This window comes from Macaca mulatta, chromosome 3 (genome assembly GCF_049350105.2).
Source record: "Macaca mulatta isolate MMU2019108-1 chromosome 3, T2T-MMU8v2.0, whole genome shotgun sequence".
In the NCBI taxonomy this organism is placed as follows: domain Eukaryota; kingdom Metazoa; phylum Chordata; class Mammalia; order Primates; family Cercopithecidae; genus Macaca; species Macaca mulatta.
Genome location: NC_133408.1, coordinates 85,251,353 through 85,264,824, shown reverse-complemented (window position 1 = coordinate 85,264,824; position 13,472 = coordinate 85,251,353). Strand labels below are relative to the sequence as shown.

General features: G+C 45.1%; 1 protein-coding gene across 2 annotated transcripts in view; it reads left to right on the top strand.

The window, feature by feature from the left end:
• The first annotated feature begins 268 nt into the window (after positions 1-268).
• The window catches only part of HECW1 (HECT, C2 and WW domain containing E3 ubiquitin protein ligase 1), a 458,832-nt gene continuing 445,628 nt past the window's right edge, over positions 269-13,472 (top strand). Inside the window, exon 1 of one of the 2 annotated variants that reach the window (XM_015133529.3) lies at positions 269-2,006. The gene's annotated coding sequence lies outside the window, so the exon portion shown is untranslated. 2 annotated transcript variants of the gene reach the window in all.

The following is a 13,472-nucleotide window of genomic DNA, read 5'->3' as shown; positions in this document are numbered from 1 at the left end:
AAAAGGGCCGAGGAGCCGGGTCTGGTGTTGAATCTGCCCAGAACGCGTGCTGGGTGTTGGAAGGATGGGGCCGGCGGTAACAAGAATCAATATATATTTACCGCGGGGGCGGGGGTGGGGGTGCGCGGAGGCTGCAGGGCGGGGCAGCGCTAATGAGAGCAAGCCCGGCTTGTGGTTGGTTCTGGAGTCTGGTACCCACAGAGGAGCAGGCAGGGAGGGAGGGGATGCAAGCGGGAGGATAAAGCGATGAAGTGTGCTGCGTTACCGCGCATCAGGCGCTGTTGTTGGAGCCGGAACACCGTGCGACTCTGACCGAATCGGCCCCCTCCACGCGCACACACTCGTCGAGCCGCGCGCGCCCCTCCGCCGTGACAGTGGCCGTGGCCGCCGCTCGCTCGGGGCACCCGGCAGCCAGAGCGAGGCGAGAGCGGGCGGTCGCCAGGGTCCCCTCCCCAGCCAGTCCCAGGCGCCCGGTGCACTATGCGGGGCACGTGCGCCCCCCAGCTCTAACCTGCGCGCTGACAGGAGCATGATCTGTGCCCAGGCCAGGGCTGCCAAGGTAAGCGGGCGTCGCGCGGGGACACTGCCTGCCGCCCCTTCCCCCCGCCCTTCTCTGGGCGGCTTCCCCGCCGTACGCGAGGCCCCGGCAGCGCCCTCCCTTCCCGGGGACGAGATCCACCCTCCTCCCCACCCTCTCGCTTCTCCCGCGAGGTTCAATTGTCAGCCTGGGACGCGCCGCCGCCCGGGCTGGGCCGGCATCCCCGGGTGGCGACCCCGGCTTGGGTACGGCAGGCGCACCCGGCCCTCCTGCGGGGCACGGAGAGAAACAAAGAAGCCCCCAAGCGGGTTCGCAGCGCCTCGCCCGCTCCTCAGCGCCCTCCCAGAGGCGAGGAGGTGTCAGGGGAGGGGGCGGAGAGACCTACGTAATCCCCCTTCCCAGCCCACACCCACCCCTTGTGAACCAAAGCTCTGGATTTGCGCTTCGCCTTGGGCTCGCTTTTGAACAATTGTGTCCCATGCAATGCCGGTGGTTAGCCCAGCGAGCGCCCGGAGCCTCCGCACGGGCTCGCCGGTGCTCGCTCGAGGGGCGCGTGGCCAGGTCCGGCCCTTGCTCCCATGGATGGTGCAGGAGGGGAGGAGGCGCGGTGTAGGTGCTCCCCCAGCGCCTCCCTGTTCCCCGCCGGCTGCGCCGCTCAGCCGGGCCTGCCACCTGAGTTTTAGCGGGAGCAGCCCGTCATGTCGCCTACCGTATTGCGACTTGCATACAGGCAGGGAGGGAGCCACCGGGGGAAAAAATGCGTCCGGTCCATTTTTGGCTGGAGGTGCGCTTCCTGCTACCCCTACGTTCCCGGGCGGTGACAATGCAGCAAAATCCGAGGGCTCAAACAATGTGGCCCCTCCATCCCCGGCTCCAGGGCATTCTGATTGCTCTGCCGCTCTGACGTCCCGGCCAGTTGGCTGATTTTCAGAGCCATGATGCGCGGTGTCTCTGTCTTGCACACAGAGGCTGGGCACCATAACTTCTTCCCTGCCGAATTTCAGCGCGTGGGGGGAGCTGGCAGGGACACAGGCTGCAGAGATGCCCGGCTTCCTGTGGTTCCGGGCACAGCGCGCCTCAGTCTGCATTGGGCTGACACCAGATAGCATGTGGGGATTTTCCTAGTTGCCGAAGAAGATATTATTTGACGTTGCTGTAGTTTTGTGCTTACTTCTCTTGGAATCTGCAGTGGTGCAATTCTCCCCTTGTTTTTTCCCCCTTCTCTTTGAAAAGATATCAATGCTATGTTCAGCAGAAATGGATACAGCAAGAGCAACATAGTTCAAAAATTGAGGGAGGCATCTTCTCTCTTTTCCTGGGATTTAAACGCTATTTAGGAGGGCAGATGCCCTACCCGAAAAGGCCAACCTTTAAAGACCCCGGCAGTGTTGTGGTCCAAGGCGTCTCAAAGCAGGTGGCCAGATCTGCGTTTCTCATCAGCGGACTCGCTCCGGCTGTGGCTATTACGGTAATTCATTCTAGATTGGGGATTCATTTTAAAATGTGTGTTTTCCACTAAGAAGGGATTAGAGTCCACATGCCCACCCTGATATGAATGTGTGTGCCTGTTTGGTAGAGAGATAGATTGTGGTAGAATTCCCTGTTGCCCGTTCCCTCCGCTTGCTGCCTCCTCTGGAATGTGGCATTGGAAAAACAAAGCACTATTTTAATTCCTAGACCTCCAGGCAAATTGGCCGTTATAGTGTTTTATTTACTAAACCACGTTCTGACTAATTCCACACTATAATCCCAGTCTAGCGCAGTTGGCTGCTTTGTGGAATGACAGTTCTCTTTTTTTGTCTGGGGCAGTTTTTTCCTGAAGGCAAATTGCCTAAGTTTGTTTAGATTGTGACATTATTGACTTGGTAGGGAGGCCACATCCTGAGCTGGAACAGCCCATCAATGCATCAATACAGAGGGACTGCAGCTCTGTTATTTGTGTATTTTGACTTGATTCCTTTTACACTCTGGCTTGTAAAGATGGATGTATTACAAGATCACTTTGAGCTTTACCTTCTATTATGCTTCCATCTGATATGATTGTTAACAAAAGAAATATTAAAAGGCCAGATGTGATATTGAAAAACAAGCCTGAGTCTTATTCCATATGGTAAAGGAAGTTGGACTTGTTGTTTTCTATCGTTCTTTCTGGTTCCAGCATTCTGTGGTAACTGACAGAGGAGTAAGAAAAGTTACCCAGTGTTGGAAAGGCAAATAATTATAACGTGAACCATGCAAGCAAACCAAGGATTGATTATAGAATCTATGGCTTATTTTTATACCTTGCAGCTTTTAAAACCCAAGCGTCTGCATTTTCCCCATAAGTGAAATTACTCACCAACTCAAACAGGTCTTTTTTTTTTTTTTTTTTTTTTTTTTTTTTTTTTTTTTTTGTCCACTATAGCAAAACATTTGGTGGGGGTTGGGGAAAAGAGAAGAAAATTGAATTAATTGGATAACAGGTTTTCTCCTTTTGTGGAGTTATTCATTCCAACCCCATCTTAGATAATTAGGAATTTGCTTTTTCCAATAATTGGTTTTTGTTTGTTTCTAATGAGAGACTCCAGATAGCTGTTTCATCCTATGCAGTAATTGACAATGGCATGAGACTTACTTTCTCTGATGTAATTTGGTGTTGCTCACAAAACTTGCTAGTGCTGTTGCTTGTTATAAAAATGGTGAAGCAATGATTGGCCTAAATAGGCAGGCAGGCAGGCAGTGTTTTCATGCGCTATGGTAATTTTTATAATTTAGGTATAGTCAAGGTATTTGTTGATTCATGCTTAGCCACACAATTTTCTGTAGTTGTGCACTCATTTGTTTTAAGTTACAATCAAAATAACATCCTGAAATTACATTCCCTGCAAGGCATAATTAACCACTTCTCCTATTTTCCTATAGCCTTTTTGTTCATAGAGCCAAGATAGCATTTCAATATTGAAGTTATCTGAGTTGTAAATGTGCCACAGTCTCCTTATCTAAATATGGGATGAGCTTCTTCAGAACAAGGATATGTTTATATTCATCTCTCCAGCACCTAGCAGTTTGCCTGGTACATCATGTGTTCTCAGAAATGTTTATTGAGTGGATTTCAGGTCATAAAAATGCCCTCTAATTGTATAGGCAGGAGGTAGGTGGGAATCCTTCACTTTGTGAGTCAGCTGGGGGAATCAGAGAGGTTATGTAAGATGCTTAAGGGGGAACCGAGAGCCAGGACTCAAATCCAGGCCTTCTACCACGCTGCCTCTGAGAGAGGCTCCACCCACCCTCAGTGAACAAAAAAACCTGTAGAGAATGAGTTCCTATGCTGTAGGTTTTGGTTATTTATTTTTTCCTTGAATGATCTGGATTATCCATTTTGACAAAATTTATCTGATAACTGCTCTGTTCTGTCTTGCTCTGGCCTTAGAAGGAAACATGACCCAAGCACTCTGTCCTCTAATCCACACTTAAACAGAAGACGTGAGCACCCTTCTGCCCACTGTCTCTCTAAGTCCTGATTCTATCAGTTAGAGCTTGCTAGGATGATGGACATGTCTAGGGAATGTCTACTCATTATTTGCTCAAGCAACATTGAACCACTGTAAATGCTTCTGAAATGACCTACAGTTAGACCAGAGACAACCATCCTTCCTGGGCCAGCCAAGCTTGACTGAGTCTCCCAATAGTCAGGTTTCTAGACTAACAGGTGTGACTTACAGACATCAAGACACCTGCTTCTCTCCCATTTACCTGCTTCCTTTTCCATCTGAAAAAACAGGACAAGCTACATTAGGAAACCAGGAAGTTGCAATACCCACATGTCCTTTCTGTAAAGCAATTGTTGGCACATTTGATGTTCACGGACTTTTAGAGAAAACAGTATGAAATGCTGTGTAGGGTTTTCTTCAAGTCACTTTTCCTCTTTGAGGGTTAGTTTCTTCTTCTTTAAAAGTGGAAAGCTGAACCAAGTAATCCCAAAGGTCACTGCTAACATCACCATTCTGTGATTATTTTTGTTGGTTTATTCAGTTGAGCAAATTGAAGGGAGAAAAAGATTAGAAATAATTTAACTTGGCAATATGTAGAGAAGAAATAATTAAGGCTACATGGGTCAGCCTGTGGGTTATCTAGTAACTACTTGGAGCCTTCTGTTAAAGCTATTCTTTATACATTTCTATAGTAATCCTTTCTTATTTGTAAAACTAAATTTACTATACTGAGGGGAAAGATTTGTGGCATTTCTTTTTCCCAGTGAGGAATGCAGTGGTGGAAAACATATGCAGTCTCCAAAATGTACAAAATGTTTAGAATTTGGGGGTTTAATAGCCAAGGTTCCAAGCATTTTTATTCTCACCACTGAGTATGTTTCACAGCTGAATAACTCTTATGGTCAAAGTGTTCCCTGCAATTCATCCAACAAATTCCCCTTTCAGTTTCTCTCTGGTTCCTCATTTTGCTCTTTTTTTCCACTTCTCTAGCTCCACCCAACTTCCTATAACATCCCCCACATGCATAAGCCATATGCCAGTAGTACACTGCCACCCCCCAGCCACCCCACCAAAGGCAGGAGTCAGAGCTTCACAACCTCCTTACTCAGCTTAAGCTTTTCTACTTTCTGAGGTTTATTCATTACCATTGCTTTTCCAAGTTAAGACACAATGAGATATAGAAGCAGATCTAGTCTTTTAACGATTTCGTTTATAGTTTTAGTCTTTTTCTCACAGACTTTCTGACCACCATTTGGAACCTCAATGCCATGCATTTAGGTGTCTTAAAGCCTCTTTAAATATTTTAGGAAGCAAAGCAGCATATTAGTGATTGTATGTATCCCATCTCATAGTGTTTAGATGTGTGGGTATTGGTAAATAGTTGTATTGTTCTGTGACATGGGCACTGTAAGGAGAATGATAATAATGCCATCACTTACTGGCAACATATGACAAAGATCACTAAGCTCCTAGGTCGTCTGGATTCCCACAGCAACAAGTGGTATACACTGTTTGCATTATTCATTCAGAACCCGTACTTTCTCTGATTTATTGGTCTGAAGCGTGATGCATATGGAGGCCTGAAAAATAAGGATGTGGCATACAGACAGGCTCTCCTGGTGTTATCAGGCATCTATACATGTGATGTGCAGGGAGAATTTGGTGGATGGAACTTAAGCCGGTACGAGCGGGGTGGGGGAAGAGCTGGGAAAGGACGCCATCTGTGCCCATGATGACAAATGCCATCATGGAGACTTCATTCGGGGTCCCTTTTATATATTTAGTGAAGCAGATTTTCCATTTCACACTTTCCAGATATATTTGTATTGCACAGATGTCAGGGAAATATCATGTGTGTGAAAGAAAAAAAAGATCAAAATTCACATCCATGGCCAGGGATTGTAATTCAATCATTTTGTCCTGAAACTGACACCCATTTAACGTGCATGGATGTTCCCTGCTTTTGCTTTTGCTTTTGCTTTGGAAGTTCAAGTCAGAGCAGTTTGAGAAACAGAAATCTCAGCCCTACACGTTGTTAAAATTCAGAGACCTAGGTTAAGGGGGAAAAAGATGGGGAGAATAAAATTTAACATATAAGACCTTGCCATCAGTGCCATCAGTACCAGAGCTGATGAAATCAATCAGCAAGTGATTCCTCATCCTCTTTCCTGTAACACACAGATGAGCTGAAGAAACCACAGGATGCAGTCAATAAGTTTTTATCCTCAAAAGGACTTCTTTTTTTCTTTACCGTTATTCATAATTCCTTTTACCATCAAAACTTAAAACTACTTAATGACGTTTTCCCTCTATTTTGAATACAAATTATTTTTGTAGAAATGAGTTTTTTGAAATTGAAAAAAAAATCGTTTTGAGGATTGTTGCCAGCTTTGTTTCCCCCTGCCCACCCCAGCATTGTCTTTGGTGTCCCCTCTACATGACCAGGCGTAGGACCCACATATAAAGAGGACGATGATAAGGAAATAATTGGCATACAAATGGTACTGTGATATATGACATTTACAAAACCCCTCCCTGACTCCACATCCCCCATGATTGATTTTCTGTTCCCTTTTAAAGAATATGCTTCAAAAAACGTTGTCCCACTGGCCTTCTTCACTCCCTCCATCTCAGCCTCTAAAGACATATTTTATTGTGACATATTTGATTTAGACAAACAACACATTGAACATACATGAAATGCATGAAGCAAAATACAACACACACACACCATGCAGCCTGAGACCAGAAGATTACCGTCTTATTTGAAGCTACTTTTGTGTTTCTGCCCCCTCTCACCTTTTGCCTGTCTTGAGAGCACTTCGATCAGGTATCAGGCACTCGTTCCTGTCACTCCCCTCCCTGTTGTCATTAGGGTCACCAACGATCTCTACCTGGTGAAGTACAAGGGCACAGCTTTGCTGATCTCAGCAGCATTTTCCATGGGGGACCACTCTCTCTTTCTTAAGCACCTGGCTTCTTCCAGGATACCAGATTCTCCTGGTGTTCCTGCAGCCTCTCTGGCTCTTCTCTTTCAGGCCCTTTGGATGGCCACTGAGTTCCTGCCCCTATTGACTTCAACTGAATTTTGACCTCTAAATGCGGGTATGGGGATTCCCCAGGCCTTGGCTCTCAGATTTCTTTCCTTCTTACTTAAATTTCTTCTCTCAACACTGTCTTCATGCTTATGGTTCCAAGTTTATTTCGTCAGCCCTGACTCATTCCCAGAACTCCAGACTTGAAAATGCAACTGCCCAGCATTTCTTCTTGAATGGCACGTAAGCTTAAAATTAACATGTGCAAAACACAACCCCCGATTTTTGCTCCCCAAACGTGCTTCTCTTCTGGTGTGCTCCATCTCTGTCAGGGACAGAGACTCTGTCCTTTCAGTTGTTCAGGTCAAATACCTGTGAGTCCTCCTGATGTTTTTCTCACCCAGATCTAGCTTTTAGTAAATCTCTCTCCTTTCTGTCTCCCTCTCCATCCAGCACACCCATCCCTGTCTAAGCCCCAGTAAGCTTTCCTAACTGTCTTTCTGTAGTCCTTGCCCATCTGCAGTCTGTTCTCTATGTAGCAGCCCAAACGAGCCTTTAAAAATGGAAGTCTTCTCATTCATTCATTCATTCATTCATTCATTCAACAAATACTGTCTAGACATCTGCTGTGTGCCAGGCATTGGTTTAGGTGCTGGGATGTAGCAGTATCACAGTGCAAAAGAGTCACAAGTCCCTGTCCTCCTGGAGTGGACATTGTGTTACTTCTTTGCACATTGCCCTGTTCAGGATGAAACCCAAACTCCTTACTTTGCCTACAGGGCTTGCCTTGCCACTCTCCCAGTCCCCAGTTGTCCTTGCTCTTCCTAGAACATACCAGGTACAAATACTATTCCCTTGACCTGGAGGGATGGTCCCCTAGCCACCCGCATCCTGACCCCCTTTATCAGATATCACGTCCTCAGAAAGACTTATTCTGACCACACACAATGTGCTTTCTTCCATCTGCTTGCTTGCTTTCTTTTTCTTCATACCACTGTGCACCATGCAATTTGTTATATAGTTTCTTGCTTATGTGCTATTATCTGTCTCCCCTTGAACTTGTAATCTCCTTTAGAGCAGGAACCTAGTTGTTTACCCAGTGCCTGGAAGAGTGTCTGTAACATATTAGACACCACACTGAATGTTTGCTGACTGAATGAATGATGTAACAGGTGCTTTCCTTAACCAAAATCCAATCTCAGAACTTTCTCTATGTCCACATTATATTGGATAAATCCCCTTTATTTATTTATTTATTTATTTATGTTTTATTTTTTGAGACAGGGTTTCACTCTGGAACCCAGGCTGAAGTGCAGTGGCATGATCTTGGCTCACTACAACTTCTGCCTCCCAGGCTTAAGTGATTTTTCTGCCTCAGCCTCCTGAGTAGCTGGGAATACAGGTGCACACCACCACACCTGGCTGATTTTTGTATTTTGTGCAGAGATGGGGTTTCACCATTTTGGCCAGGCTGGTCTGGAACTCCTGGCCTTGAGTGATCTGCCCACCTTGGCCTCCCAAAGTGCTGGGATTACAGGTGCGAGCCACCATGCCTGGGCACATAAAACCCCCTTAAAAGCTGCTGGATTAGAGTTTGGATGATATTTTCAGGTCTTGGGATCCTCTGAGTATATATCTTTCCTTTTCCATACACTATTTTTCCCTCCCCTACAAGGAGGGGGTTGGGGGGTCTTCCTGCCTGCCTGGACATTTTGTTGGTCTTGAACCTCCGTGTTTTTCTCCTGGCTGGTGTTCTCTAACAGTTAAAGAGAGTGGCTAGCTTGAGCTTGTCTTTGCTTCCTCAGCACCCAGCAAGTAGCACCCAGCAACTCAATTATTGTTGAGTTGAATCACTTAGTTGTTGCTATTGTTGCTGCTGGGACTTCATAAAAACTGTTCTTTGCCCTCCGATTTCTGCTTCCTCTGGGCCACACTGACTTTGTCATCTTGAATGTGAGCATGTCAGTCCTGTGTTCAAAGCTCTCAGGAGTGGCCAAAGTACTCACAATTCCCTAGGCTGGCATCGTCGGGCTGTAGGCCTTGGCCAGCCCATGTCCCCATACACTCTTTTGACCCTCTGTGGCAGCCAAGCGAATCACTTTCCCATTTCTCCAAACATGTTCTGTGCTTTTCTGTAATTGTGTAAACATATAGTGATATGTAAACATATAGTGATATGTAAAATATCACTATATGTGTAATAAATGATGCTGTTTTCTGCTCTTAGACTCCCCACCCCTCTGTAAATGTAACCATTTTTAAGATCTAGCTTAAACCTTACCTCCTAGCAGAGTCCATCACTCAGTTTCCTAATAGGATATGATTTATCTCCCTACAGAATTCTCCTGGAATGAATATCATTATTTGCTTATTCTTCACTCTCCTGTCTTTCAGCCTCCCTACTAAATGCTGAGCACCTCTAGATTAAGGGCTGTGTCACACTTCTCTTAGTATTCCTGAAAATACTTGTCCCAGTATCTGCCTCAGCAGGTACTTCTTTCTCCGAATGTGAAATGAGCTCAAGGAGCAACCTAACAGTTGAGAAGGGCTGCATTTCGTTGCTTCTAGAATGCTGTACGCCATGTATGTATCCACAAAATGCGTACCACAAACGTAAGTAGAAAGTTAGAAGAGGTGCACTCCACAAGGACAGATTTGTATTTGTTTGTTGATTCTCTAAGGACAAAGAACAGTGCTCTTCACTCAGTAACCATTTAAAGAATGAATGAAGTACATAGCTGGCATCTTAAATTTCTAATACCCTTGTTCTATAAATGAGCAAAGCCGAGGACTGCAGAGCTTTCCCAGGTTCACAGGGTCAGAGGTAGAGCCCGGTTTTCCACAGCGTGAATCCCGTCTTTCTCCTGATCGCCACCCCTGCCATGAATAGTGTCAGACCTGAGTAAGAATTGCCCCGATAACTCTTTCCAGGTGATGCTCACTAGTGTTAGTTTCTTACCAATATCTGAGAAGCTTCCTTCTTTAGGCAAGGTCTAATTTTTAGATCATCTGAAAGAAGCAAGAGTAGAAACTGCAGAATTTCAAAGGACTCAGAGACCCAGAAAGGGGGATTATTGGCAGTGCTCCTCTCCTGCTTTAGGAACAGCTTTTAACAGCAAGTAGCAAACTTTTTGATGAGACCTCTCTCATAGGAACTTTGCAAGCACTCTCCACCCTGTTGTCGCAATGAAGTAAAATTTATCTTTCTTAGAAACATACATTCAGATCATGGTGTGACATCCTTGGGAAAAATAGTGGAAATTCACAAACTGTTATTTTCTCCTTTTTCCCAGGAAAGGGGAAAAATATCACTATATGTATAATAAATGTTAAGCTTCAAGATTCTAAAGAGAAATTTGACCAAGGGACTACTAAATCACAAATCTAAAAAAAAAGTCCTGTATATCTATACAAAAATATGTATAAATCTACCTACACATATACTTAACATATATAAACACATGCATAGAATTTTTAAAATGCTGGTTAATTATTTTCAAGTAATTTTCAGTTACTTATTTATTCCAAAAACATTTCTTGAGCTATTATGTGAAAAGCATTTAGGTTTTTTTGTGTTTGAGATTTTTCCATCTAGACAAAAATCTGCTTATGGTTAAAGGTGAAAATGTCCAAAGACAAAGCAGAATTAAATCCCTCCCATGCAGAAACATCTAATTTGAGAAGGCAAATTGAAAAAACTTGTAGCCTTGGCCGGGCGCGGTGGCTCAAGCCTGTAATCCCAGCACTTTGGGAGGCCGAGACGGGCGGATCACGAGGTCAGGAGATCGAGACCATCCTGGCTAACACGGTGAAACCCTGTCTCTACTTAAAAAATACAAAAAAACTAGCCGGGCGAGGTGGCGGGCTCCTGTAGTCCCAGCTACTCGGGAGGCTGAGGCAGGAGAATGGCGTAAACCCGGGAGACGGAGCTTGCCGTGAGCTGAGATCCGGCCACTGCACTCCAGTCTGGGCGGCAGAGCGAGACTCCGTCTCAAAAAAAGAAAAGAAAAACTTGTAGCCTTTAAGGGTGATTATTTTATTTTTCGCACTATTCATGGAGAAGCTATTTTGTACCAGACGCTGGGCTGGGGGCCGTTACCACGATGAATGAATCCACAGCGCATTTCTTGTCTTTACAGGGTGAGCTCCTCAATTTTACAATATTGCTTCCGGAGGAGCTACTCACAGTTCGGTCATTAAACAGAACATTGCCCTTGTCAGGAGCTTAGAAATCATCGTGACAATCTTGGCTTAAACTTAATTTTACTAAAACTGAGTGTGCCTGCCGTTGACCTTGGGTCCCTTAGGGCCAAGGCACCAGGTCCACTTCCCAACAGACCACCGGTGTAGGAACCTGCTCCCCTGTGACCCTGGGCTTTGACATAAGTTGCCTTTTTCCAGGGGATCTAGAGAATCTTCTGGAGCAGGGAGCATTTTCTGTCTAAATATTCCATATGGACTTTAATGAACAGCTGTGTCAAGGGACATTCTGAGGTTCAGATTTGGCCTGAAAGTCAAGTTTCTGTGGTTTTGCCTGGTCAGGACCCATGCACAGAATGAATGAACTGGCTTGGTGCACATAATTAGCAGGTGGATGAGGCCAGGGTGGCAGATGTTTCTAGACCACACTGGACAGGAGCCCCAGGCCCTCTTGCCTGCCTGATGCTATGGAATAGTGGTACCATAGCCCTTCCAACGGGGTGGGCTGTGGGCTGGGAGGGGAGGCTGGAAGACCAGGCCCTCCTCTCCAGAAGTCTGTGTCCTGCTCTCAGTTAAATGGCACATATTGCCTTATTCTAGAATGTGTTTTAGTTTCTTGGAGAAAGCATTGAATGAACCATTTAAGCTATATAGAGATAGCTGGGGGATTATGGCAAGAGATAAAACAAATCTAAACCCAAATTGTATCTACAGGTGTGGGAGTGATTGGGGGTGGATAGGAACTGGAGGGAAGCATCAAGCTCTAAGATAGAAAACCTTCAGTCTGTGCTCCTGACTCTTTCGAGTGTTCATTTGTGTCTACTAAACGATGTAATCAACGCGCTATTTTTATAGAAATATGAAACTTTGTGGTAGATATTTTTTTCTTCATTGTTAGAACTCCTGCCTTTGAAATTTCATTTTAGAGGCAAATGAGAGTGAACGGCTTTGCTTTTACATTTAGCACATGTTGGTATAAATTTGCAAATGGCTTTTGAGGGATCCAGGTATTTTATTTTTCAAATCTGTTTTTTCAAAGTGCTATTAGCAGGTGGAACTCATGACTTCAGGCAGTTTTCAGGCAATGAGCTCAGTGAGATTTGAAAATTAGCTAAGCCATTTATAGATTCATAGGATGCTGTCTGGGTAAAGAACCTAAGCCACGGTCCCATTCAACCCACTCATTTTCCACACAGTGAAACACGTTGTGAGCACCCATCTCCCAGGGCCACAGAACTTGCATTTGTTAAACCTAAAAGAGGAACCTGTCTCTGAGCTTGCGGTCTCATGCTCTGCAGCACCTTTTGCTAGCTCTCTTCAGGAGCTGTCCTCAGGGTGCAGGCCGGTGGCGTCAACGATCGAGGTGCAAAATCAGTGCTGGGGTAGGGGACTGGGAGTAGCCAGGAGCTCACGCTGGTTGCTCCTTATCTTCAAGCCCATTATTAACAGTATTGCTAGTTCTTCAGATTTTTCTGAGAAAACCAAAAGATTGGGTTTTTAAGATGATTTTATAGTTTTAAGATTTTTTTCTCATTGGATTTAATGATTTTACAATAAATACTCAGTGGGCCAAACCAAGTATAACTGTAAGTCTCCAATTTGCAACCTCTGCTACAGGAAAACTGTGCTTTCAGAATGCCTTAGTTTGGGGTGTTATACCAAATACCATAGACTGAGTGGCTTATAAACAACAGAAATCTATTTCTTACAGTTCTGGAGGCTGGAAGTCCAAGACTGGGGTGCCAGTGTAGTCCGGTTCTGTAAGAGCCCCCTTCTGGGTTGCAGGCTGCTGACTCTTGCACCTTCGCTTGGTGGAAAGAGGGCTAGAGAGCGTTCTGGGGCTTCTTTTATAAGGGAACTAATGCCATTTGTGAGGTCTCTAGCCTAATGACCTAATTACCTTCAAAGGTTTCTCCTCCAAGTATCATCACACTGGGAGTTAGGATTCCAACCTGCGAATTTGAGGGGTGCAAACATTCAGTCCCTAACAAAGGATTTCTATGAATGGAAAAAGACCATGATCATGGCTTCGAATAACTAAAACCTGAATGTGGCAGAGGGGCTTGGCACATCCTGACTTGCTCTGAGTCCAGAATGAAAAGTAGCGGGTAGAAGATTTTGACTCAATAACAATATATATTTTCTATTACTCAGACTGATTCAAGAAGAGTGAGGCATTAATATGTAAGTTGCCATTGAGTGGAGCCAAGCAGCCGTTGTAGGGGAAGC